The sequence below is a fragment of the Hyla sarda genome, chromosome 1 (genome assembly GCF_029499605.1).
Source record: "Hyla sarda isolate aHylSar1 chromosome 1, aHylSar1.hap1, whole genome shotgun sequence".
Classification (NCBI taxonomy): domain Eukaryota; kingdom Metazoa; phylum Chordata; class Amphibia; order Anura; family Hylidae; genus Hyla; species Hyla sarda.
In genome coordinates this window covers 33,760,943-33,788,094 of record NC_079189.1, presented here as the reverse complement: position 1 = coordinate 33,788,094, position 27,152 = coordinate 33,760,943, and the positions used below count along the sequence as shown (strand labels likewise).

Here is a 27,152-nt window from a genome sequence, read left to right as displayed (position 1 = left end):
TGGCATCAAGTTAGCATCCAAAATGTGCTGAAATTTTTATGAATCCATTTTTCCTTCTACTCGTGAGATGTTCCCTGTGCCAATGGCTGCAATACAACCCCAAAGCATGATTGATCCACCCCCATGCTTAACAGTTAGACAGAGGTTTTTTTCATAAAATTCTGTTCCCCTTCTTCTCCAAACGTACCTTTGCTCATTCCGGCCAAAAAGTTCAATTTTTCCGAAATGAATCAGGCTTGTCTATATGTTCATTTGCAAAGTTCAAACGCTTATTTTTTTGGTGAGGACATAAAAGAGGTTTTCTTCTGATGACTCTTCCATGAAGACCATATTTGTACAAGTATCTCTTTATAGTGGAATAGTTTACCACAACTCCAGTGTCTGCCAGATCTTTCTGGGGGGATTGTGCAGTCAAACGTAGGTTTTGAATAGTTTTTCTCACAATCCTGCGAGCTGTTCTGTCTGGTATTTTTCTTGGTCTTCCAGATCTTGCTTTAACTTCCACTGTTCCTGATGACTGCCATTTCTTAATTACATTCCGAACAGAGGATATTGACATCTGAAAACATTTTGCTATTTTCTTATAGCCTTCTCTAGCTTTGTGAGAGTCAACTATTTTCAATTTCAGATTTCTAGACAACTGCTTAGAAGAACCCATGGTGCTGATTGTTGGGGCAAGGTCAGATGAGTCTGGGCATTTAAAACCTTTGAGATTGACATCACCTGGTCTTCCCAGATGATGATTGAGAACAATCCATGACACTGGCATGTCTCAGCTTTGCAAAGGGGGCAGTGCATGCTATAAATTCTGCAAGGTGCCCAAACTTTTGCAGACACCATTTTTTTGTTTTCTGTTATTTTGAAAGTGTAAGTGATGGAAATAAAATCTAACTTTTGATGACATATTATAAGAATGTCTAATCTGTAATTTGATGCCTTTTGGAGATTTTTCCATCTTTCCTTGGCTTTATGCACATTAATACAAATTTTTACCTGGGGTGCCCAAACTTTGATCCCCACTGTATTATGCCACCTGCAACATTTTCATAAATTTGCTACAAATTTCGCAGACCCATAAAAGAACTGAAAATCTTCCACCCCTACAAGAACGGGACAAAAATAGGTTATTTCATCTTCCCTAAGCTTGAATGCTGACTGGAAGCCACTTTTCTGTGACTCCAGCGTGAGGGACAAGCGGTAAGTAGGGCAGAATATAATTGGGATCTCAGTCTGACACCATGACAGTACATTTCATATCAAACTGTGAGATCGCACTTGTCAGGCAGAGGTATCGGACTTCAACCACCACTTAACAGCAAAGAACAAGGAGCAAAGCCGCTTCCTATTAAAGTGTTTTGTGGCTAAATGTTTTATCATCTCTTCCATTAGATGAAATGCTTTGGTGGAATTTTTTATTTATTTTTTTCTCTTTGAGAAACAAGTGAATATAATGCAATGTTCTGCGGCTCTGTGTTCTTGTTAATTGGTTCGGCAGTCCTGAATGGTGTTATATCTAAGTAACATGGCGTTCATTTTATAATCATAAAGAGGCGAAGAATACAGATGAAAGCCACAGCCAAACAGGGCACGGTCGGAGTGAGTTATTCGCTGCGAGACGGCAAAACCTTTCCATTTGGAATGGAATCCGAGAGAAATATGCATAATTGTGTATATTTACAGGCAGACCTAATAGAGATTTCAGCCAGAGGACTGCTTCATGAAATAAACATAATTCTTCTATTACTTTTTCCCTGCTTTATTTAAAGCGGTTGTCTGGGATTTATTTAAAAAAAAAATAAAAAAAAATTGTCTACAGGCTGAAATTTGCATAAGGCTATGCTTCCACACAACTTTAGTTTGGTGTGTCTTAAAAAAAAAAGCCAAACAAAACTTCCCCCACACTTCGTACTCCCAAGTTTTTTGTGCCATTTTTACAAAATTTGTGAGTTTAGGTCTTGGTGTTTTTTACTTTGGCGTTTTTTCACCTGCGCTTTTTACATTACAAGTCATGTGATTGATTTGTCATGTGACTTAAAGGGGTACTCTTAAAGGGGTACAAACTGTTCCGAATGCTGGAGCCGGCGCCGGGAGCTCGTGACTTCATAGCCCCGCTCCCTCATGATGTCACGCCCTGCCCCCTCAATGCAAGTCTATGAGAGGGGGCGTGACGGCTGTCACGCCCCCTCCCATAGACTTGCATTGAGGGGGCGGGGCGTGATGTCATGGGGGTAGGGCTATGACATCACGAGCTCCCGGTGCCGTCTCCACCGTTCGGAACAGTTTGTTCAAAGCGCTGAGCAGTGGAGTCTAAGTAACATGGCGGGAGCTCGTGACTTCATAGCCATGCCCCCTCATGATGTCACGCCCTGCCCCCTCAATGCAAGTCTATGAGAGGGGGCGTGACGGCTGTCACGCCCCCTCCCATAGACTTGCATTGAGGGGGCAGGGTGTGATGTCACGAGGGGGCGGAGCTATGACATCACAAGCTCCCGATGCCGACTCCACCGTTTGGAACAGTTTGTTCCAAACGTTGAGCAGCGGAGTACCCCTTTAAGGATTTCTATTGATGAATTGGGAGGGGGGGGTGTGGATGCAGCAAAACAAAAATCCCATTTTTAAACCTACGTTGCAATTTTCTCTGCTATTTTTTTCCTCCCATAGAAGTCTATGGGAGAAAAAAACTTCAAGATTCCCAGAAAATAACTGAGCCAACAAATGCCAAAGAAAAAACACCAAGTGGATTTGGTGTTTTGTATTTTCCTTTTGACATTTTTGCAAACCATACAAAAAAAAAATGCCTTGCCTAAAAAAAAAAGAAAAAAAAAAAAGAAAATTGGAACTTATTGGAGGTGGCGCTGCACTTAGTGCAGTGCACCTTCCTGTATACTAGATACAATATTATAGTAAGTGTACAGTATACATGCCTGGAGTTCCATCTGTTGGCTACAGAAGTCCAAAGCCTTCATCCCACATCAACGCTTACAGTTTGCTGTCAAGGTTTCTAAGAGCAGTTTCGTCACAATGATATGAAACGCGCCGTCACCTTTGGCATGCCCTCTGCACTTGAACCAACCCCCCCCCATGTGTTGACTTATTCTGTTTGCTATAATACTGCATACATCCAGCTGCAATAAACTAACTAAAGAAATAAAGACCTGTCTGAGTGCTAAACATTACAAGAACATTAAAAATAAATTAATGTTCAGCTTGCATGTTTTTGGAGAATTAGGAGGAAATCCATATAAGAAAAGGCCGAACAAAAAATCCAGTGTGACATTACTGCAGATGGACCTATAAGGCACCTTACATGGAGCATTCCTATCAAAGGGGTACTCTGGTAAAAAAATAAAAATAAATAAAAGTACCCCTTTTTTTTTTTTTTAATCAACTGGTGCCAGAAAGTTAAACAGATTTGTAAATGACTTCTATTTAAAAATGTCAATCCTTTCAGTACTTATTAGCAGCTGTATGCTACAGAGGAAATTATTTTCTTTTTTAATTTCTTTTTTGTCTTGTCCACAGTGCTCTCTGCTGACACCTCTGTCCGTGTCAGAAACTGTCCAGAGCAGCTATGTGGATTTTCTCCTGCTCTGGACAGTTCCTGATACGGGCATCAAGTGTCAGCAGAGAGCACTGTGGACAAGACAAAAAAAGAAATTCAAAAAGATAAGAATTTCCTCTGTAGCATAGAGCTGCTTATAAGTAATGGAAGGGTAAAGATTTTTTAATAGAAGTAATTTACAAATCTAAAATGCAAAAAGACCAGGAATGGAGAGGGCACACTACAGCGTTACCTGAAAAACGGGGATACTGCATGACATCAGTGGCCCATAAATGCGTCTCCTGTGGGGTGCACATACAAAAAGTGTGAAGTATCAACAAATGTAGCAACAAAGGTGCGTGCGGGCACTCACCGCTCAACGGAGCATGCTTACACGTGTGAAACAGCCGGCGTAGCCTCCGAGCGCCCACCTGCCTGCACCGATGCTGTGAACCAGCGTTTCCGTGGACCGGACTCCCATGCTGAACAGTCTCCGTTGAGCGGTGAGTGCACGCACCTTTGTTGATAATTTACAAATCTGTTTGATTTTAAAAAAATAAAAAAAAATTCCACCGGAGTACCCCTTTAAGACAGGTATAAGTGTGGAATCCTTCACTCTTTACAAGAGCATAGAGGACGTAATGCTTTGGCATTACAAGAACACAAATCTGACTTAAAATAGAACCCATAGAGTGTGTATGCAGTAGTCTGCCAGGAACCTATTAATTATACGATCCGCAGCTAGTGAGGGAATCAGATAAACACTTTCTACCTGGGGAGGAGGTAAAAATAAGAGATAAAGATACAATCTCATAGCACCAATAACAGAGGTAAACGCTAAATATATTAGCTGAAACACTGAGGTACAATTACAAGTCCCTGGCACCCATTAATAGAAGCTGCTTTACCTGGTCAACCATTCACTAATGGTGGCAGCTATTATCATTATAGGCTAGTGTACAGGTGCCCCAAGAATTCCTTCTAGAGATCATTGTTGTCCTATCCTAATGAGGTGGCTACTAGTGTTGAGCACGAATATTCGTAATGCAAAAATTTAGAATATAGTGATATATATTTGCAATGACGGATAATTTTTTTTTAAAATTTTGCATGGAAAAAAAAAGTGAACAAACATGGTAAATATGCGAACTTCGCGAACATAGGACGAATAATCGTCAATATATTTGTGAAATATCGCAAATTCCAATATGGCCCCTGCTGCTCATCACTAGTGGCTACAGAGATGTGTCTATGGTCAAAGGGCTGCTGTGATGGTCATCTGAAAGGCTTTGTCTACATGGATATGATTGATTCACTGGAATCAATGGTGTCTTTCCTTCCGGCAATCTGCTGTATACTGCCTTTCGTTAGGGTTCAGATTGTCTATAGTACCAGTCATGGCAAAATGGAACATAGGAAGTGGGGCTGGGGCTTAGTCACTACTATGTGTAGGAGAGAGAGACTGTGGGGGAGATTTATCAAAACCTGTGCAAAGGAAAAGTTGCCCAGTTGCCCATAGCAACCAATCAGATCGCTTCTTTCATTTTTAACAAGGCCTCTGCAAAATGAAAGAAGCGATCTGATTGGTTGCTATGGGCAACTGGGCAACTTTTCCTCTGGACAGGTTTTGATAAATCTCCCCCTGTGTACCTACAAGCTATGTCTGTTCCCTGGAGGATCTCCACTGTCCATTCATGGTAAATCAAGGATTAAAGGGCTATTTCGGGCAAAAACATCTTATCCCCTATCCAAAGAATAGTGGATGAGATGTCTCATCGTGGGGGGGGGGGGGGGGTGCTGCTCTTCCAGTGAGAAGAAATTACCCAATTCCAGACATGTCTTATTTAGACATACAGTGGTCCCTCAACATACGATGGTAATCCGTTTCAAATGGACCATCGTTTGTTGAAACCATCGTATGTTGAGGGATCCGTGCAATGTAAAGTATAGGACAGTGGTCTACAACCTGCGGACCTCCAGATGTTGCAAAACTACAACACCCAGCATGCCCGGACAGCCAACGGCTGTCCGGGCATGCTGGGAGTTGTAGTTTTGCAACATATGGAGGTCCGCAGGTTGAAGACCACTGGTAGAGGAAGTTGTGCTCACCTGTCCCCACCGCTCCGGACCGTCACCGCTCATCACCGCTGCCCTGGATGTCGCCTTCCATCACTGTCGTCGCGTCCCCGGGGTGTCCCCGATGCTCCAGTAAGGCCTCTGCTTCCCCGGCATCTTCTCTCTCCGTCGCCGCCATCACGTCGTTACGCACGCCGCTCCTATTGGATGACGGGACGGCGTACGCAGCGACGTGATGACGACGATGGAGAGTGCAGACGATGCAGGGGATCCCGAAGAGGACGCGCCGGAGCCCCTAGGACAGGTAAGTGATCGTCAGCGGACCACACGGGGCACCGTAAATGGCTATCCGGTGGCAGCTGAAGCAGTCTGCGCTGCCGGATAGCCGTTTATGCGATGGCCCCGACATACAAAAGCCTCGTATGTTGATGCTGCCTTCAACATACGATGGCCTCTGAGAGGCCATCGTATGTTGAAATGATCATATGTCGGGCCATCATAGGTTCAGGGGGTCACTGTATTAGGATAAAATGTTAATTAGCGGAAAAGGCTATTATTGTTGAATGTGTGTTACGCCTAGCGCTCCGGATCCCTGCTCCTCCCCGGAGCGCTCACGGCGTCTTTCTCCCTGCAGCGCCCCGGTCAGTCCCGCTGACCGGGAGCGCTGCACTGTCATGGCCGTTGGGGATGCGATTCGCACAGCGGGACGCGCCCGCTCGCGAATCGCATCCCAGGTCACTTACCCGTCCCGGTCCCCTGCTGTCATGTGCTGGCGCGCGCGGCTCCGCTCTCTAGGGCGCGCGCGCGCCAGCTCTCTGAGACTTAAAGGGCCAGTGCACCAATGATTGGTGCCTGGCCCAATTAGCTTAATTGGCTTCCACCTGCTCCCTGGCTATATCTGATCTCCTCCCTTGCACTCCCTGGCCGGATCTTGTTGCCTTGTGCCAGTGAAAGCGTTTAGTGTGTCCAAAGCCTGTGTACCTGAACTTCTGCTATCCATCCTGACTACGAACCTTGCCGCCTGCCCCCGACCTTCTGCTACGTCTGACCTTGCCTCTGCCTAGTCCTTCTGTCCCACGCCTTCTCAGCAGTCAGCGAGGTTGAGCCGTTGCTAGTGGATACGACCTGGTTGCTACTGCCGCAGCAAGACCATCCCGCTTTGCGGCGGGCTCTGGTGAAAACCAGTAGCCTCTTAGAACCGGTCCACTAGCACGGTCCACGCCCATCCCTCGCTGACACAGCGGATCCACAACCCGTAAGCCGAATCGTGACAGTAGATCCGGCCATGGATCCCGCTGAGGTGCCGCTGCCAAGTCTCGCTGATCTTCCCACGGTGGTCGCTCAGCAATCGCAGCAGATTGCCCAACAAGGACAGCAGCTGTCGCAGTTGACCGCCATGTTACAGCAACTTCTGCCTCTGCTACAGCAGCAACCATCTCCTCCGCCAGCTCCTGCACCTCCTCCGCAGCGAGTGGCCGCTCCTAACCTCCGCTTGTCCCTGCCGGACAAATTTGATGGGGACTCTAAACTCTGCCGTGGATTTTTGTCTCAGTGTTCCCTGCATATGGAGATGTTGTCGGACTTGTTTCCTACAGAACGGTCTAAGGTGGCGTTCGTAGTGAGTCTTCTTTCAGGAAAGGCCTTGTCTTGGGCCACACCGCTCTGGGACCGCAATGATCCTGCCACAGCCACAGTCCAGTCCTTCTTCGCTGAAGTCCGGAGTGTCTTCGAGGAGCCAGCCCGAGCTTCTTCTGCCGAGACTGCCCTGTTGAACCTGGTCCAGGGTAATTCTTCTGTGGGCGAGTACGCCATCCAATTTCGTACTCTTGCTTCCGAGTTATCATGGAATAACGAGGCTCTCTGCGCGACCTTTAAAAAAGGCCTATCCAGTCGCATCAAGGATGTGCTGGCCGCACGAGAGATTCCTGCCAACCTCCAAGAACTCATCCATTTGGCTACCCGCATTGACATGCGTTTTTCTGAGCGACACCAAGAGCTCCGCCAGGAAAAAGACTTAGATCTCTGGGCACCTCTCCCACAGCATCCTTTGCAGTCTACGCCTGGGCCTCCCGCCGAGGAGGCCATGCAAGTGGATCGGTCTCGCCTGACCCAGGAAGAGAGGAATCGCCGTAGAGAAGAAAATCTCTGTCTGTACTGTGCCAGTACCGAGCATTTCTTGGTGGATTGCCCTATCCGTCCTCCACGTCTGGGAAACGCACGCACCCAGCTCACGTGGGTGTGGCATCTCTTGGTTCTAAGTCTTCTTCTCCACGTCTCACGGTGCCCGTGCGGATTTCTCCTACAGCCAACTCCTCCCTCTCAGCCGTGGCCTGCTTGGACTCTGGTGCCTCCGGGAATTTTATTTTGGAGTCCTTTGTGAATAAATTCAGCATCCCGGTGACCCGTCTCGTCAAGCCGCTCTACATCTCCGCGGTCAACGGAGTCAGATTGGATTGCACCGTGCGTTACCGCACAGAACCCCTCCTGATGTCTATTGGACCCCACCACGAAAGGATTGAGCTCTTCGTTCTCCCCAATTGTACCTCTGAGGTCCTCCTCGGTCTGCCATGGCTCCGGCTTCATTCTCCCACCCTTGATTGGACCACCGGGGAGATCAGGAACTGGGACTCTGCCTGCCACAGGAAGTGCCTCTCCCCCCTCCCAGTCCCATCAGGCAAGCCTCTGTGCCTCCCCATGGCCCCCGTCCTGGTGTCACACTGCCCCGTGCCAGTCCTCGCCCTCTGCCCTCCCTCCCCATTCCCACTCCTGCTGTACTGCCTGCCGTTGAGGAAACCCTCCATTCTTTCCCGGTGTCCTCATCCCAGGGGAGGCAGTTACCGGACAAAGAGAAGGGGAGACCTAAGGGGGGGGGTACTGTTACGCCTAGCGCTCTGGGTCCCCGCTCCTCCCCGGAGCGCTCACGGCGTCTTTCTCCCTGCAGTGCCCCGGTCAGTCCCGCTGACCGGGAGCGCTGCACTGTCATGGCCGTTGGGGATGCGATTCGCACAGCGGGACGCGCCCGCTCGCGAATCGCATCCCAGGTCACTTACCCGTCCCGGTCCCCTGCTGTCATGTGCTGGCGCGCGCGGCTCCGCTCTCTAGGGCGCGCGCGCGCCAGCTCTTTGAGACTTAAAGGGCCAGTGCACCAATGATTGGTGCCTGGCCCAATTAGCTTAATTGGCTTCCACCTGCTCCCTGGCTATATCTGATCTCCTCCCTTGCACTCCCTGGCCGGATCTTGTTGCCTTGTGCCAGTGAAAGCGTTTAGTGTGTCCAAAGCCTGTGTACCTGAACTTCTGCTATCCATCCTGACTACGAACCTTGCCGCCTGCCCCCGACCTTCTGCTACGTCTGACCTTGCCTCTGCCTAGTCCTTCTGTCCCTCGCCTTCTCAGCAGTCAGCGAGGTTGAGCCGTTGCTAGTGGATACGACCTGGTTGCTACTGCCGCAGCAAGACCATCCCGCTTTGCGGCGGGCTCTGGTGAAAACCAGTAGCCTCTTAGAACCGGTCCACTAGCACGGTCCACGCCCATCCCTCGCTGACACAGCGGATCCACAACCCGTAAGCCGAATCGTGACAATGTGTTAAAGGGGTTAACCAGGACTAGAAATACAGAGCAAATTTTTTCCAAAAACAGCTCCACGTCTGTCCCCAGGTTGTGTGTGGTATTGCAGCTCGGTTCCATTGAAGTGACCAGAGCAAAGTTATAATACCACACACAACCTAGAGACGGAGGTGGGGCTGTTTTTGGAAGAAATTATCTCTGTTTGGCTATTCCTGGTTAACGCTTTAAAGGAGAAATAGACAATCAACAAAAAGGTCAAACTAAGATGTAAAGACATACGGGAACAACCCAAATCTTATGGCTGCCAAAGCCTACTTAAGACAACAGGGGCTAAGCATCTTACTCCCAATTTCCTTTTCACCCACAAATTGCCACCAGAGATATAAAAACACAAAGAATCGACTCGAACAGTTAATCAGTTTATGGAAATTCAATTTTCAGAAGATGTTAAAGCAATTTAAATTCAACGTATTTGGCAAATTTAAAACATCAGGGGCCATGTGTGAGCATTAAACATCTAGAAAGACATTGAAAATGTACTTGCTGTGTGTGGAACAGGTGGATTCGGAGTTTCTTAATTAGTTTAGTGAGCACAGTAGGACGCCAGGCATCTCTCTGTGTGCAGTCTATTAAAGCTCCTGTCATTAGATTGGATTCCAGGCTCGGCTGCCAGTTTTCACTGATTTGTGATATTTTCTTTTGGGCATTTCTTTGTTTATGACCAGAAAACAATTAAAAATATAGCAAGAAATAAGCTTTGAAAATGGCTTATTATTGTACTTTTATGGATGTGTGCTGCGCTTTGCAAGATTTAGGTGAAGAACATAATTTTAGATAATTTCAGTTTGCCGGAACTCAAAATAACCAATAAATTAAGTGCTTTTTTTGTGTTATTTTTGTGTTGCTTTTTCGTGTTTTTTTCTTCTTTTTTTTACAATTGCATTTGTAATGATGCTGGATGTGAATCCACTGACCTGTGTGGCTGATGTCTAGGGCCGTATCTGGGAGCAGAGTCTAAGGTGCCGCTGGTCTTCACCAGAGCCCGCCGAAAGGCAGGATGGGCTTGCTGCTGCAGGCAACACCCAGGTCGCTACCCCCGTTACGATTCGACCACACAGGAAGCTGGGTGAGGCGAGGTAAAGAAGGATGAGGCAAAGGTGAGTTCGGAATTAGCAGAAAGGTCAAGGCAGGCGGCAAGGATACGTAGTAATAATAACGTAGCGGAAGGGTCAAGAACACGGGCAAGCAAACAGACAAAAGGAACGCTTAATCTCAGGCTATGGGGCACTGAAGATCCGGCAGGGAAGAGGGGGCGGAGCTGCCTGAAATAACATGGCAGAAGGACCAATCAGCAGTGCACTGGCCTTTTAAATCTCAGGAAGCTAGCGCGCGCGCTCCTTAGGAGGGGACCAGAGAGACGAGCAGGAGCAGGTGAGGAAAGGGTCACAATTCGCATGCGGGCACGTCCCGCGATGTGAATCGTGGCCTGGCTGGAGGAGCAGGGCGGCGAGGTCTCACAGTCGGAGCACCGGACCAGAGCGCTCACCGTAACAGCATTTTATCACATTATAAAGATTTTTGTTAGAATGAAAACATTTTATGGGATTTCCAATATGGTTCTCTGTACCCAGGCCTTCATCATCTGAGAGGCAAGTGAGCACATGTGTGCAGTGTGTGTAATGTAGTGTCTGTGTGTAGTATGTGCATGTATAATGCAATCATTGCTATCGCAAGGAGAATAAATAGAGTAATTTCCCAGGTTCCTATTCCCAAAGAGAGCCAACCAGCATTGTTTCCTGTAAGTTTCTCAGCACCATAGCCTTCTGGCTAAAAACTTCTCTCCACTTGAAGAATGCCCATTTAACAGTATATAAAACAAATACTCCTGTACTCACATCCAGCACTTCTGCCGTGCCTCTGAAGTCCTGCTTCAGTCCCTGGCTGTGATTCTCCTCTTGTCAGAAATTGAGAAATATGTGACCGAGTGAGGTCGGGTCTTGAGTGTCAGCCAATCAATGGCAGCAACAATGTCGCACAGTATGACACTCTGGGTCCCGACACCACTTAGGGCCCAAGCAATACAATTTTTGACATGAGGGAGATCACAGTCGGGGATGGAGGCAGGACCTGAGGCACCATAGGAGTACTTGAGGTAAGTAAAGGTTAACTTTTTATATACTGTTAAGTGGGCATTCTTCAAAAAGAAAAAAAAAACCTTCCTCTTGCTGGATAACCCCATAAAGATCAGATCAGAAAAAGCACTTATGAGGATCACTACCCGATCCTCAAGAGAACTCTGCAGCCACACAGCTAGCTGCTACAGACAATGGAAGGATACGGAGGGAAATTGTAAGGAGAGTCAGGTAAAAAGTAATCTGGGAGAAAGAAGGGATAAGGAGCAGTCTACATCGAGGGGGGCATCAGAAGTAGCCAGTATAAGAGAGTGTCATAAGGAGCAACATGTATGAGAGAATGGGCTTGAGGAACAGTCTGTGAAAGATGTGGACATGGGAAGCAGTCTGTGAGAGAGAAGGGGGCCAAAGGTAGCAGTCGAGGAGTGAAGGGGACTTGGCAATAATGATGGTTTGTAGCATAGCCATATCCGAGCTGGATTACGTTTTTTTTTTTAATCAAAAACACATTTCCATAGACCTAGAACAAACAGTGCAAGGAAAATTACACATCCCCTCCACAAAGTGGCCTTAACGTTTGTCCCCGTTGCGGTTCCTAAAATCTTCTCTATGAGGCAAAAAACAGTTTTGTTTTTTATAATTATTATTATTATTATTTTTTTATATTTCAGGTTTATTTAGCACAAATTACCAGAGAGAAATGTGTTCTCCCAACAATCTTGGGTTTGTGACTTTGATGGGAAGGTGGGCTGCTCTTTCCACAATGGTCTTTGGGTTCTTTAATGAATATTGGGAGCAATTTCTGCACAGAAGGTCTTGTTTCTCATCATCAGAAACTCTAGTTCATTGACAACGTGAATTAGGAACTTCCGGAGCCTTGTGAACAGCATGTGTTTGGTCTCATGGCTACCATAACCAATGTTGAGCAACAGTATTTGTCCCCTGAACCTCCTGAGGGCTCTATAGTCAATAGCTCTGGGTTTTTGCCAGTTGTGATTGCTTCCAACCTAACGCTCAGAACTTTCTTGTTCAATTCTTGAAGATCTTGGGCTTCACAAGAGATCATAGGGCCCAAGACTTCTCCACAGACAGCCCAAAGAGGAGCGACATACTATACAGTGGTCCCTCAACATACGATGGTAATTCATTCCAAATGAACCATCGTTTGTTGAAACCATCTCATGTTGAGGGATCTGTGCAATGTAAAGTATAGGACAGTGGTCTCCAACCTGCGGACCTCCAGATGTTGCAAAACTACAACTCCCAGCATGCCTGGACAGCCATTGGCTGTCCGGGCATGCTGGGAGTTGTAGTTTTGCAACATCTGGAGGTTCGCAGGTTGAAGACCTCTGGTATTGGAGGCTATACTCACCTGTCCCTGCCACTCCGGAACGTCACCGTTGCCCTGGATGTCACCCTCCATCGCTGTCGCCATGTCCCCGGGGTGTCCCCGACGCTCCGGGAAGGTCTTTGCTGCCTGGGAACGTCGCTCTTCGCCTCCGCCATCATGACTCTACGCACGCTGCTCCTATTGGAAGACAGGATGGCATGCGCGGCGACGTGATGATGACGAAGGAGAGCGCCGGCAGAGCAGGGGATCCCGAGGAGTATGCCACAGAGCCCCGAGGACAGGTGAGTGATCGTCAGCGGATCACATTTGGGCACTGTAAACGGCTATTCGGTGGCAGCTGAAGCAGTCTGCGCTGCCGGATAGCCGTTTATGCCATGGCCCCGACATACAAAAGCATCGTATGTTGATGCTGCCTTCAACATGCGATGGCCTCTGAGAGGCCATCGGATGTTGAAATGATCGTATGTCAGGGATATCGTAGGTCTGGGGGTCACTGTACTAGCAAGTTTATGCAATAGACATGGCCTGTGATTTTTTAATCTCATTTAGAAATATAATAAGCAATAAATACAATTATTTGTTTCTGCTTTTATGGCATTACCATGAATAAAAACACATTTCAGGGAGAGAGAAAATTGCCTTATACAGAAAAGAAAAGAAACACAATACTTTCGCATAAATTCTTAAACTTCTGCATATAATGAGCCTGTTAACTAAATCCCTTGTGTTCTATTATCCACCGACTCCCCCTCCCAGTATATTTCTCTCTCTTTCCATCAGCAGTACAATAGTGATTGTTGGCTGCTCCTCACATCGGAGCTGTCACAGCATCATTTTCAAGATACTTTATCTCAAACATTATGTCGCACATTCTGAGCAATGTGAATTTAAATAAACCCTGAATGTGAGTTTGGCCACTGTACACAAAGCCTTTTAGGATCGGAAAAGACTTGTGAGGGGGCTGTCATTGTTGGTAACAACTTAAAATGTTTAAAGTGCGCCTGTCATTAACAAAAACTTTTTATATAATGTAGATAAATATTGGTAATATGCATTTGTTTAAAATTTTAATATTTTTGGCTGAAAAAATGCTGTCCCTGTAACTATTGCTTGTGTGTCCCTGTGAGGAGACCAAATACAGGAAGTCAGGCCAGAACAAAATGGGCTCGGTACAGGCTCCTGGCTTGTCAATCATCCTGCTGTGCGAGCCATGAGCATGTCACTGAACCTCACTGCACAGAGCCCTGCTTGTCCTCAGTGTAAAGAGCCCTGCTTGTCCTCAGTGTACGGAGCCCTGCTTGTCCTCAGTGTATGGAGCCCCGCTTGTCCTCAGTGTACAGATCCCTGCTTGTCCTCAGTGTACAGAGCCCTACTTGTCCTCAGTGTACAGAGCCCTGCTTGTCCTCAGTGTACGGAGCCCTGCTTGTCCTCAGTGTACAGAGTCCTGCTTGTCCTCTGTGCACAGAGCCCTGCTTGTCCTCAGTGTACAGAGCCCTGCTTGTCCTCAGTGTACAGGGCCCTGCTTGTCCTCAATGTACAGAGCCCCACTTGTCCTCAGTGCATAGGGCCCTGCTTGTTCTCAGTGTTCAGAGCCCTGCTTGTCCTCAGTATACATAGCCTTGCTTGTCCTCTGTGTACATAGCCCTGCTTGTCCTCAGTGCACAGAGCCCTGCTTGTCCTCAGTGTACAGAGCCCTGCTTGTCCCAAGTGTACAGAGCCCTGCTTGTCCTCAGTGTACAGAGCTCTGCTTATCCTCGGTGCACAGAGCCCTGATTGTCATCAGTGTACAGAGCCATGCTTTTCCTCAGTGCACAGAGCCCTGTTTGTCCTCAGTGTACAGAGCCCTGCTTGTCTTCAGTGCATAGAACCCTGCTTGTCCTCAGTGTACAGAGCCCTGCTTGTCGTCAGTGTACAGAGCCCTGCTTGCCCTCAGTGTGCAGAGCCCAGCTTGTCCTCAGTGTACAGAGCTCTACTTGTCCTCAGTGTACAGAGCCCTGCTTGTCCTCAGTGTACAGAGCCCTGCTTGTCCTCAGTGTACAGAGCCCTTCTTGTCCTCAGTGTACGGAGCCCTGCTTGTCCTCAGTGTACAGAGCCTTGCTTGTCCTCAGTGTACAGAGCCATGCTTGTCCTCAGTGTACAGAGCCCTGCTTGTCCTCAGTGTACAGAGCCCTGCTTGTCCTCAATACACAGAGCCCTGCTTGTCCTCAGTGTACAGAGCCCTGCTTATCCTCGGAGCACAGAGCCCTGCTTGTCATCAGTGTACAGAGCCATGCTTTTCCCCAGTGCACAGAACCCTGCTTGTCCTCACTGTACAGAGCCCTGCTTGTCCTCAGTGTAGAGAGCCCTGCTTGTCATCAGTGTACAGAGCCCTACTTGTCCTCAGTGTACAGAGCCATGCTTGTCCTATGTGTACGAAGCCCTGCTTGTCCGCAGTGTACGGAGCCCTGCTTGTCCTCAGTGTACAGAGCCCTGCTTGTCTATTCACAGAGACACACAGGCAATAGCTGCAGGGACAAAAATATGCAAATGTTTTAACCAATATATATTACAAATATGCATAATCTATGTTATATAAAAAGTTCAAAAATAGCACAACAGTTAACATGTTATCTTTATTCTGTGGGTCATTATGATTAAAATGACACCCATGTTTACAAAGCTTTGATATTATTGTACTACTTAAAAAAGTAAAACTTTTTTTTTTTTTTTTACAAATTTCCTTATTCTGACCCCTATAACTTTTTAATTCTTTTGTGTACAGGGCTGTATGAGGGCTCATACATGGGCCAGTTGAATGGCCCCCAAGGTCTCCCGATCTGATCCCCTTAGACTTTTACCTTTGTGGTCATCTGAAGGCAATTGTCTATGCTGTGAAGATACGAGACGTGCAGCACCTGAAACTACAGATACTGGAAGCCTGTGCTAGCATTTCTCCTGCGGTGTATATAGTAGTATATAGCAGTGTATACGGATACTGGAAGCCTGTGCTAGCATTTCTCCTGCGGTGTTGCTATCAGTGTGTGAAGAGTGGGAGAAGAGGGTTGCATTGACAATCCAACACAATGGGCAGCACATTGAACACATTTTATAAGTGGTCAGAAACTTACGTTAAAACCAAGCACATCATTGTTTTTCTTGTGAAATTCCCAATAAGTTTGATGTGTCACATGACCCTCTTCCTTTTGAGAAAACTAAAGTTGGATTCAAAATGGCCACCATGGTCACCACCCATCTTGAAAAGTTTCCCCCCTCACATATACTAATGTGCCACAAACAGGAAATTAATATCACCAACCATTCCCATTTTATTAAGGTGTATCCATATAAATGGCCCACCCTGTATTATGGACAGTGCAGTCTATGTAGCACATTGCTTGTACTTTTGATACTGTTGTACCATCTCCCGTATGTTTATTTTCATACTTGTGCCCTTAGTTCATCTGTTAATCATCACTGAGATTTTACTCCTCTGTTTTTTCTGTTTGTGTGAACATCTGTGCCTCTTATATGTTCTTTTATCACATATTTATTGTACTTTTAATCAATTAAATTGTTGTTATATTTTTGGGATATTTTTTTATCGTGTGGCCTATTCATTTGGTGAGGTTGTTATGGTGACCATAGGTTAAAATCTACTAGTCCACTATTTTGGTGTATATGATTGGTACAGAGCTGGGGATAAGACATCAGGCACGAAGGGAAACAAATCGGACCCCCACATATATGTTATGGGGGTGCCGATCGGACATGTTGACCAACTGTCAGGCTCTTAAGTGTTGTGATCGCTATTAATCACAGCACTTAAGGGGTTAATGAGGGACTTTGGCAGGATCACTGATGCCCGTCATTGACTGTGAGTGCACGACTCCTTCCTGGTGCCGGTCTTCAATATGTCACACTGTCGATCAACCAGCGATTCGCTGAGCCACAGCATGATGTATGGACCATAAGGAACCAGGAAAAGGAGCACACTGGAGACCACAGTGGGACAATGGACGCATCGTTGGAGCAGCAGGAGATAAGTAGATTTTTTGGGACAGCATAAAACAGCAATAAAACTACCCTGGAGTACTCATTTAAGTTTTCTTTTTTATTTCCACAATTATTAAAATGCATATGTGAGCAAATAAAATATAAATATATAATTTACTTTATTTTTGGGTCTGAGTAGTTGTTATGTCTAATAAACATCTAATTGTTTTCTTTTTACTTCCCTTTTTTTTGTTTTTTAGGTTTTACTGCTTCATATAATTTAAATGCAAATTTCAGCAGTATAAGCAGTACGCTTCTCTTATCTCTCCCCACTCTCTTCACAGGGGTCTGTAATACTATACATTAATAGGATTTTTGTGCCAACCAATTGTTTTATATGGTAATTTTATATCCAGGTTAAACTGTCACATCTTGTTCTTCCATTATGCAGAGCATTTTTGTTTTATTTTGGCGGTATAAATCATCTATAAAGTGAATTTATTCTTTTTCACACTCGTTTTTAGTTTTAACATTTAGAGTGAATTTCTAAATATATCTGTTTAGCGCTCAAAGTTGAATTCTTTTTTTTAACAGAGCTCTAAATCCTCTGCATCCTCTGCATAGTTAAAAGATAAAATTAGGGATACCTACAGTTAACATTAGGAGGAGCTTAGGAGTAGAGTTGAGTGAACTTTTCAAAAGTTTGGTTCGCTGGACTCAACGTACTTTTCAAAAATTGCGGGTTCGGTTCGGTTCCACTCGTATCGGCAATTAAATAAACCCCTTAACACGTTTAAAACACTGCCTAACAGCTCTAAACCCCTATCTAACACTGTTAGGAGTGTATTCAAGTAGTTTTATGGTATGCTCATACAAGTAGATCCACAGCGTACGCAATATGCCGCTATGAGCAGACACACAGCGATTTGAAAGTCGCAGCGCTCGCGCGCAGTATACTCGCACATCGCGGCAGCCCATAGAGCAGGGGGAGCGGCCGCAATGTGTACGAGTACACCGCGCATACGCAGTGACTCGCACATCGCTTCAGTGTGTCTGCTCATAGTGGTGTAGTGCCGCTCCGAGCAGGCACATGTAAAGGCACCATACAGCAGTCCTTCAGCGGAGGATCTGCATTGTAATATACGCTTTGGATCTGCTCATGTCAAAGCAACCTTAAAGTGTTTTTAGTGTTTTTAAGGCTCAGTTATGGCGACATGCGGTAACCCATGGTAACTTTTCCAGCTCACCCATTTTTTAGGTTTATTCAAACCAAAATAAAGCAGCATAAAGTATCCCTGATTGTCATTAGATGCATGCCACTGTTAATTTGCACATGCATGGGAAGACGCTGTGGCTTTATCCCAGCATGCCAAAAATTATTCCTTTTTTGTGAGTAGTAAGAAAATTGGCATTCTAAAATACAGTAGTAAAGACTGAAGAAGAAATAGCTCTTGTATGAAAATCCAAAAAACTATCCCTTTTCTGGGGATGATGGGCTGTGTATGTTTAGGCCTAGCAGGAAGTAGGGTGATGGTGGATTGGTGTTAGTGTAGTGGCCCGTGTACAGCAAGTGGTGGCTGACTGATATCAATAGCGTACAGCATGAGATGTTTATAGCATACAGCATGAGATGGCGGACTGATGTCACTAGCGTACAGCATGAGATGGCGGACTGATGTTACTAGCGGACAGCAAGAGATGGCGGACTGATGTCACTAGGGTACAGCATGAGATGGTGGACTGATGTCACTAGCATCCAGCAGGGGTTGTAGTAGCACTGCCTAATCAGGGACATCTGGCACAGGAGGTTTAAATTCCTCACTGATCCATGCCTGATTCATTTTAGTAAAAGATAGTTTTCCCACGCCGCTGTCTGACAATCCTGTTTGCTTCAGGGTGACCATGCTGCCTGCTGCGCTGAACACTCTCCCTGAAGCCACACTAGAGTGTGGACAAGACAGAACACTCATGGTAAACTGGGCAAGTTCTGGCCAATGGTCTAATCTGGCGAGTCAGAAGTCCATGGGGTCTGGCTGACCGCAGGTTGGTTGCAAAAGAAACAGCTGTAAATTTGTTGAATTTTGCCCCAGCCAGGCCTGTAGCAGCAATGGAGCAAAACTTTATTTCATGCCAAGTATTGCCCCTGGCCATAGGTACTAGTCCACACGTTAATCATGCCATGCAGGGTACGGCTGTCTCAGAAAAATAATAGGGACTAGGTACTCATTTTGGCCAGCAGTCCTGGATTGTTGCAGGGTGTTTGCAAAAGTAAACGCAATTAATTAGAATTTTGCCTGGGAAATCCCACTGAGACAACAGAAATAGAGCAAAGCTTTCATATTGCCCCTGGCCATGGGTACTACTCCACGTTTCATCCATGGCATTCATGGTACGGCTGTCTCAGCAAAATAATAGGTATGCGCCACCTTGGCTGGGCACACCCCATTAGTTGCCTGAAGGCCATGGAGTCAACAAGATGGTATGGAAGAAGCTGTGCCACCAACAACTTGGCCAGGTAGGAACTGAGGCGCACTACAACAAGGTGACTAAGTGAATACTGTTGTCTGAAGGACATGGATAACCCAATGGATAACTGACAGGATCAGGGAGGAGGAGGGCACAACACAGATGAGACAAATCCAGAAAATGTGCTGTCTGTGGAGAGGCCTGGCTGTTAGACAGTTCGGAAAACTTTTGAAAATTTCTGGCTTTATCCCAGCGTGTCAAAAATTATTCCTTTTTTTTTGGAGTAGAAAGAAGTTCTTAGTATAGTATTTGGCGAAGATGGCATAGATTTTTACAAGCGTCCCAAAAATGATCCCTTTTATTGTGGATGATGGGTTGTGTACGTGTAAGCCTGGATGGAAGTAGGGTGATTGGTGTTTCTAGTAGTAGCCAGTGTACAGCAGGGGGTGGTAAGATTTGTGGACTAGGTATACTCCTACCCAAGCTTTGCGATACAAGAGGTCCTGACGTAGAGGCCTAATTCAAATGAAGCACCAGTGTCACCATCAATTGCTCCTGAGCTGCTCGGACTAGAAGGTCAGCTGACATCCTCCTCTTTAAACTCCTCTTCATCATGCCCACCACTCCTCTTAGTAAGCACTTCCGATGTGTCATCGTGGCCTCCTCGTTCCCCCGGACCACATCCACCATGATGCCTTCCAGAATCCTCATCACGACCTGCCGGATAAATCTTAAAGTTCGGGTCACAGCCAGGTTTGCTGGATTTGGCTCGCTCATCTCTACTTAGGAGCCTATTGCATAATGAATTTTGATGAGCACACTCACCATCATTAGTCCTACAGCACCATCTGTTTTATTCCAGCACAACTGCATCCATGTGTTTCATTACTGTTATTAGGTCATGTGAGGAAGTGGTCAGCCCGGAGTCAGCTGACTTCCTGTGGAATTCAGGATGACATCATCACCTATTAGATATCTTATGGCAGTTACTAGACTCCCACTTCCCAGCTTTATTTGTATACTGCTGCTATCTTTATGACATTGGGATATGTAGTAGTTATACACTTCTGAAAAAAGTATTCACTGGTGCTAGGAATAATGCCCATACTGCAGCTATTTGTCAGATAAGAGTGGAACCCTGTTCACCACCCAATACACAATAAATTGGCAAAAAAGAGAAGGCATTAGCAACAGGTCCGCTTTAATGGCCTCTAGCAGAAGATATAGGGAGATGCTGGTACCAAAAATTTAAAGTAAAAGTCAAACTTACTCACTTAAAGGGGTACTCCGGCACTAAGACATCCAAAGGATAGGGGATAAGATGTCTGATCGCGGGGGTCCCGCTGCTGGGGACCCCCGTGATCTTCCACAACGCACCCCATTATTATCAGCCCCCGGAGCGTGCTCGCTCACGGGACAGAGCATAGTGACGTCGCGGCTCTGCCCCGTGTGGCTCCGCCTCCGGGGGCTGATTCTAACGGGGTGCGGCATGGAAGATCACCCCAGCAGCGGGACCCCCACGATCAGGTATCTTGTCCCCTATTCTTTGGATAGGGGATAAGATGTCTTAGCGCCGGAGTACCCCTTTAAGATCATATGCTATTTCATGTATGTAACTATGCATTAAAAAATGTGCACAGCAACCATAAGGTTAAACCCTCTTGAAAATACCACTCTCTGTCTGTCAGATTTCAGTACATGGTCCCCTTGGTTTGCAGGCAGTGATCACTGTTAGTCGACAAAGCTGGCAGAAACTGCCCCGGCCGGTGGCGTTCTCAACCAGGGTTTCTACACTGAAGATTTGCTGAGTCTCTGTGCGCTAGTGATGTCACTACTGGTGCTTGGTCAGACCAAAAAACCCCCAATGCATTTCAGAAGGGGGGGGGGGGATGTCTTCCTTCTTCAGGGATGAGTTTGCATTGGCTGACCAGTGTCTTTCATAGTTCAGATGTGGATAGAAATTCTAAATAAGAGATGTATTTGTTGCTGATGTGCCACACTAGTGTATAGAGACTCCGCAAACCTCCCTCCCACACATCAGCCATCCCACCCATTTAAACACACCTGTAATCCCTTCAATGAAATAGGCCAGGGCTTTTTGACCAGGGAGCCTCCAGCTGTTGTAAAAACAGAATGATCTTCCTACCACCCAGCGGTCGCTCCACTCATTGAAGCAAAGACCGGTTCCCTCTCATCACCTGACTAGTGATGTAATGTCTCGGCCGCACTGCAGCCTGGGAAAACCTGAGACGACACTCATTTTGTATGCTGTTAAAAATAAACCTTGGGGCAAAAATCACAAAAGAATTGTGAGAACACCATGAAACACAGGTACAGACACTATATTATGAACTACACTAACTTTACAGCAACTGTAGCATAGTCAAATAAAATCCAGGAATACCCCTTTTAACTTTATGGTCGCTGTGGAAAATTGGCTTTCACCTCATGGGGATTGAATTGGATGGACATTCGGCTTGTTTTAGATTTACATTACTACATTACGGAATTATTCGGAATTATCTTTTGTACACTTCTCTGAAGCCAACAGTAATGCATACTGATTGAATTTGCTTTAAGAATTTTTACTTAATATCAAAGTTATTCCTAGGACAATTGAACAAAGTGATTGAATTTAATGAAAATAAGTTCCATCGGATGAAAGGTTATATATTTAAAAAGAATTTGATAAAGTTCTAATCATTTCATCTATCCTGGGATATGCAAATAACCCTCCTTCTAAAGAATGAGATCTGTGGCTATGGTCAATGTCTCAATTTAGAAGTCATCAGAAAACATGACTTGGATATTAAATATTATAATATTATACAAATATATAGAGAAAATAGTCTTTGAACAGATCTGTTTCGGTCTCTTTGGGTCTCATGAGCTTAAAGGGGTACTCCGGTGGAAAAGAATTATTAGATTTTATTTAAATCAACTGGTGCTAGAAATTTAAAAAGATTTGTAAATGATTTCTATTTAAAAATCTTAACCCTTCTAGTACTTATCAGCTGCTGTATCCGGAGGAAGTACTTTTCGTTTTGAATTTCTTTTCTGTCTGACCACAATGCTCTCTGCTGACACCTTTGTCTGTCTCAGGAACTGGCAGGATAGGTTTGCTATGGGGATTTGCTCCTGCTCTGGACAGTTCCTGACATGGACAGAGGTGTCAGCAGAGAGCACTGTGGTCAGACAGAAAACAAAAAAAATAATAAATAAATAAAGAACTTGAGAACTGCAGCTGATAAGTACTGAAAGGATTAATATTTTTTAATAGAAGTAATTTACAAATCTGTTTAACTTTCTGGCACCAATTGATTTAAAAAAAATTGCCGTGATCTCCTGTGATCTCCGGCCCGGCACCCTTGCATTCTAAACATTTATATTCAGAACATTATTATATTATGTAACATCACGTCCCACCTTCTCCATTCATGTCTATGGGAGGGGGTGTGAAGGCTGTGGTCGCTCGAGCACAGCTGTCACACCCACACGCAAAGACATGAATGGAGGGGGTGGGGCATAACATCATGACCACTGCCCCCAAAGCGTTCAGAACAACTGGGTGTCGGGCAGGAGATTGCCCCCTCCCCCGCAATAGGACATCTTATCCACTATCATTTGGGTAGGTTATAAGATGCCTAGCGGCAGAGTACCCCTTTAAGATGTTGGCAGGAGGTCACCTACCCTCCTCAGTGCTGTTGGAAAGGTGCTCTGAATATACAGCTAACCAGTATAAGTAGAGAGACAATGTTCATGGCTATGTTAACATCTCTGTCCATGTCAGGAACTGTGCAGAGCAGGAGAGGTTTTCTATGGGGATTTGCTCCTACTATGGACAGTTCTTAAAATGGACAGAGGTGTCAGCAGAGAGCACTGTGGTCAGACAGAAAGGAAAATCAAAAATAAAAGAACTTCCTGTGGAGCATACAGCAGGTGATAAGTACTGGAAGGATTAAGATTTTTAAATAGTAGCAACTTACAAATCTGTTTAACTTTCTGGCACCAGTTGAATTAGAATTTTTTTTTTCCAGCAGAGTACCCCTTTAACATCTGACGTTACATCCCAGTGAACTATTGCTACGCTTGATGCCAATAAGAAAAGTTGGAGAACCAAGGCTGATATATCCAACAGATCTGCATCAAACCCCTGGAGTGCGGAGTTTCTAAAGCAGCTTGATCAAAATCGATGTATTTAGGTAAAGGATACAAGATATCGCATTCAAGTTGACTGAAGCTGATACCTCCCTGTCCCACGTAGTAATAATAGATTCTTATTAATGAGTTCTCTACAGTCTGTTACTTATAATAAGTCTCGCTGTCATTCCCTTACATCTCCTAAGGAACCCATGAAGCGTCTTCCCCTATGTGACTTTCACAGAAGATACGTTCGCTTTTGAAGGCTGAGAAGCTTTGAAGTAAAAGACGGCCGAGTCTTCATCTGATGTACGGTGCAATCAAGAAAATGGATCAAATGTGATTCCGATGTTAAGACACAAAGCCGCGGTAATGAGCGGCGTCCATCGGACCCGCCATCGGGGAGCACGGACGACACGGACATCAGGGAGACGTCGCCGTAATTAGGGGGAGAGGGTCAATCGGGATTAATTCAGAGGAGCTAAACAGTCCCGTTGGCGGTGGAAGAGTTAAGCCAACGCGACGGCTGACTGTAGCGCTCGATACATGTCTTATGTTGTTTTAAAGTATTTTGTTTCTTTTAAATAAATAAATAAATGTGCTTCGCCTTCAAACGATTGTCACTTTGGCATGAGGAATATGGGGAACAAGCAAATTAATGTCTCCTTCTAAAAGCTTAAAAGAGCCGGCAGCAATTAAAGTGAATAAATTACTCCGAATCCTCACATCCCGGTGTTGACATACAGACGACTGCAACTATCACGATGTTACAGTCATTTGTCTTCTTTATAGTGATAGATGCATTAGCACGGGCGACCTTGCTTTTCCTAAAAGACTCCGGATGGGAAGCAAATGTTTTCTTCAAATAAATCATAACTCGGAAAGTAGTTGCCTCCTCCCGGAAAGAACGATGAAGACCACACCTTTACTTAAGGCCCGGCGTACTCCCGGCGTACAGTATGCTGGGACTGTTAGTGTTTAGATCCTTGGGGATGTGGATGGAGAACAGTAGAAACGGAAGCCCCCAAAAGTTACAAAACGGCGTTTTTTTTTTCAATTTTGTCGCACAATGATTTTTTTTTTCCGCTTCACCGTAGATTTTTGGGCAAAATGACTGACGTCATTACAAAGTAGAATTGGTGGCGCAAAAAATAAGCAATCATATGGATTTTTAGGTGCAAAATTAAAAGAGTTATGATTTTTTAAAGGCAAGGAGCAAAAAACTAAAATGCAAAAACGGAAAAAACCCCGGTCCTTAAGGGGTTAAGGACACACCAGAGCCCGCACTGTGCGGGCTCTGGTGTGTCCTTAATATAAGAATACACTGGCGAATGTCTCAATTTTAACATTAGTGTTGAGGGATAGCCAATGTCATTGTATACATCTACCACAGTAGTGCACCCATATTCCTATATTGTATTATTCTAATTGTTACACATCCACACCGTCTATCTGGTGTAGGATTCTATTGTGGCACTTGTAGTCCGCTGCAGGCATCCTCCATTGTATGCATTTTATGCTAGGGGTCGCCCCTAGCAATGGACTACAAGGGCAGGATCTGCTCTTCCAGTATAAATGCACAACTGCATTTGGGGTTGAGCACCTCCAGCCATTTGAGACCACGTCTTTGTTGTTGTTTGAAAATGTACTTAGCAAGCTGGCACTGTGTTAGGCTGATGATATACACATTACATTATTATAGATGGCACGTGCAAAAGGGGTTACTGATGCCCTTGATTTGCAAAGTGTTATGTAAATAGAAATGAAACAGCAGCAGCACAGCAAGGGTTATACTAAGCACTGATCTGTTGGTGATAATAATGATGATGACAAGCTAAGGTGGGCAGAAATACACTGCAGCACTGTGGACATACGGCAGTAGGAACACTGGTATTTACACATGGGACAGCTGCCCAAAGCTTTATGTGTGTTGAGAGATGAGAGGGAAGCCTTGATTTACCTTTCAGGCACAGTGTAGATCATCTTCAGAAGTCAGATTGGCTTATCTTGCAGGTACACAGCTCAGGATTTCTTGGCCTGTCTCTTTCCAGCACAATGTTTCCCAACCAGAGTAACTTCAGCTGTTGCAAAATGACAACTCCCAGCATGCTGGGTGTTGTATTTTTGCAACAGCTAAAGGCGGCCTAGTTTGGTAACACTGCTCTACCACATAGCTGGTGCAGAGCTCTGCTCCCATTTCCAATGTAGTGTCCTGATCTAGATGTTCCAAGAGACAGAATTCCCCCAGCAGTAGGCAGTTAACAGCAGATTGCAGGGAAGGGAGACACCTAGCGGCCAAGACGTTACAGCTGTTTTTCCTGAGCAAAGAGTCATATGTCATAAATGAAATGATACGCAAATATGTTAGGAATCACAAAGGCCATTACATGGAGGTTGTTTGAAGCGACTGTAAACACTTGAGCAGACATTTACAGAAGGACAATCAGAGGATCAGCACAAAGCAAGAATTTATAAAGACAGTTATGGCGCAATCCAGAATTTGAAGAAAATATGTTACAGCGAGAATTTAATAAATTCAAAATGGCAGGAGAGATGGCAACTTCATGGGTGTACTCAGTGGGGGGCAAGTAATACCTATCTATTATCTGTCTGTCTGTCTATCTATCTATCTAGAGATACCCGAGTACAGTGTTTGTCTCCATTCAGCTCTCCCATAAAGAATGCATGGAGCATGTGTCCACACACTTCGCTCCATGTACAGGTAGAGACGGGCCCTGTTCTGGAGATCACGGGGTGTCTCAGCAGTCGGTAACCCCCCCCTCCCCCCCACCACCACCACCACCACTACCACCACCACCACACACACACACACACACACCACACACACCACACTTATTGCTTTAAAGTAGTCAAGTATCTCATTAAAGGGGTTCTCCACCATAAGGTGATTTAAGTACGTACCTGGCAGACAGTAATGGACATGCTTAGGAAGGATCTGCGCTTGTCTTGGGGCTAAAATGCTATATTGTGAGATAATCATAATATTGTGGCTAGTTTTTTGTGAATTGGTCTTTCCATTTTTGAGTTTTCTTTTTTGCCTACAAATCCCATAATTCCAATACTTTTGTGAATTTGGTATTTAGGTACAAGAATGTTTTTTCTTTCCTCTATTGTCTTAAAAAAATTAAAATAAAGAAAAATACACTTAGGCTAGGTTCACACTATGGAATTTCCGGAAGGAGACATTCTATCCAAGAGATTCTGAGTGTGCCCAGTGCTGACTGAATCAGGACCACATGGGCATTGCAGTCCCCATAGATGGCAATGTCTTTAGTGCAGACAGCTTAGAATGAGCTCTCTAAGCAAACAGACAGTAATTACATAGTGTAAACCAAGCCTTACAATATCTTCTGTAAGATATATTAGGTTAGGAGAGGGTTGGATATAATTAAAGGGGTACTCCGGAGGATTTTTTTTTTTTTTTTTTAATGAACTGGTGCCAGAAAATTAAACAGATTTGTTAATTACTTCTATTTAAAAATCTTAATCCTTCTAGTACTTATCAGCTGCTGTATGCTACACAGGAAATTATTTTTCCTTTTGAATTTCCTTTCTGTCTGACCACAGTGCTCTCTGCTGACACCCCTGTCCATGTCAGGAACTGTCCGGAGCAGGAGAGGTTTGCGATGAAGAATTTGCTCCTGCTCTGGACAGTTCCTAAAAATGGACAGAGGTGTCAGCAGAGAGCACTCTGATCAGACAGAAGGGGAATTCTAACAAAGAAAATAACTTCCTGTGGAGCATATCACAGCTGATAAGTACTGGAAGGATTAAGATTTTTAAATAGAAGTAATTTACAAATCTGTTTACCTTTCTGGCACCAGTTGATTATTATTATTTTTTCCCCCCAGTGGAGTACCCCTTTAAGAATGGTTCCATTCACTGAC

General features: G+C 45.2%; 1 protein-coding gene and 1 long non-coding RNA gene across 5 annotated transcripts in view; one reads left to right on the top strand and one right to left on the bottom strand.

Moving 5' to 3' along the window:
* CTNNA2 (catenin alpha 2) overlaps positions 1–27,152 on the bottom strand; it is a 2,092,931-nt gene that overhangs the window by 1,856,582 nt on the left and 209,197 nt on the right. The gene's annotated exons all lie outside the window — the stretch shown is intronic.
* On the top strand, positions 5,166–23,711 carry LOC130334166 (uncharacterized). The gene is made up of 3 exons (XR_008876058.1): positions 5,166–5,238; positions 23,145–23,306; positions 23,451–23,711. It is a non-coding gene; the product is annotated as an uncharacterized LOC130334166 (long non-coding RNA).